The sequence below is a fragment of the Alligator sinensis genome, unplaced genomic scaffold (assembly GCF_000455745.1).
Source record: "Alligator sinensis unplaced genomic scaffold, ASM45574v1 scaffold588_1, whole genome shotgun sequence".
NCBI classification, from domain to species: Eukaryota; Metazoa; Chordata; order Crocodylia; family Alligatoridae; genus Alligator; species Alligator sinensis.
Window position 1 is genome coordinate 1,502,532 of NW_005842244.1, and position 1,122 is coordinate 1,503,653.

The window sequence follows — 1,122 nt, forward strand, 5'->3', positions numbered from 1 at the left end:
CTAGAATTTTGAGAAGTGGGGTGTAGATGGTGAGGTGCATCATCCTATATAAAACAATACATATTTTGCTCCAGTTAAAAGAAAACTAGTGTGTGACCCATGGGCCCCCAGGTCACACACCCACTCACCCACCCACCACTGTACTGTGTGCACAGGTGACTGTTGAACCACACTGGGGGAGGCAGCGGTGCCTCCCCCTTGCAGTGTAGACAGACAGCCCCCATCTCATCTTCCTCTCTGCACCATGCCACAGGTTCCCCTGGTGCCATTGGCCCTATTGGTCCATCTCCTGGGACACAGCAAGAGGCAAAAGCGGAGGGAGGGAGGGAGCCTAGACATCCCAGCTGCAGCAGCAGCCAGAGCAATAGGGGCAGTGGTGCCAGGTATGTACCTGGGTGCTGAACCTTAACTTCTCGCTGGCCACATGCAACCCCTGGGGGCCACCAGTTGTCCAACCCAGATGACAATAATAACCTAATAATTTATTATTATTATTTGGGGGAAACAATGCGTTATCCCAATAGATTTAATGAACAAAGCAGTAACACGAGAGATGTAACACGTTGTCTGTCAAGTCCATTCTCTCTACTCTTCCTTAAAATATTGCTAAATGTGCGGCTCCAGATTTTTTGTATCAGGGAGAGCAGCTAGGGACAGAAACGTTGGCCTGAAGAGCTGTAGACACAGAGCTGTAAAAGGGGCTGAGCAGCGCCGGAGTTGTACTGGTTCGGGGCTGTCTTTTATTGGGCCAGCAGCGCCGCTTGGGAGAGATGTCCTTCAAGCTGTCGGCCATAAAGTGGGGTCTGGGCTTATTTGTTGCTTTGGGGAAATGTGAGCCAAGGCCCGCCAGGAGCTGCTCTATCAGTCTCCCTTAAAAAGGGAATTCACTGAGAAAGAAACAACTGGTTGCTTGGGACAGAAAAGAAATCAGGAATGGGAGGGAGGGCTTCAGGGTCCAAACCAGGGTTCCAGAAGGGGACCCGCAGCGCCCCCTGCATGACTCAAGTGCCTGTGGATGCTGCCCCCCCCGACCCTTCGGGACTACAGCCCCCAGCATGCCCCGCGCGAGAAAGCGTGGCGGCGGGGGGGAGGAGGGGCACGCGGGGCATGCTGGGGGCTGTA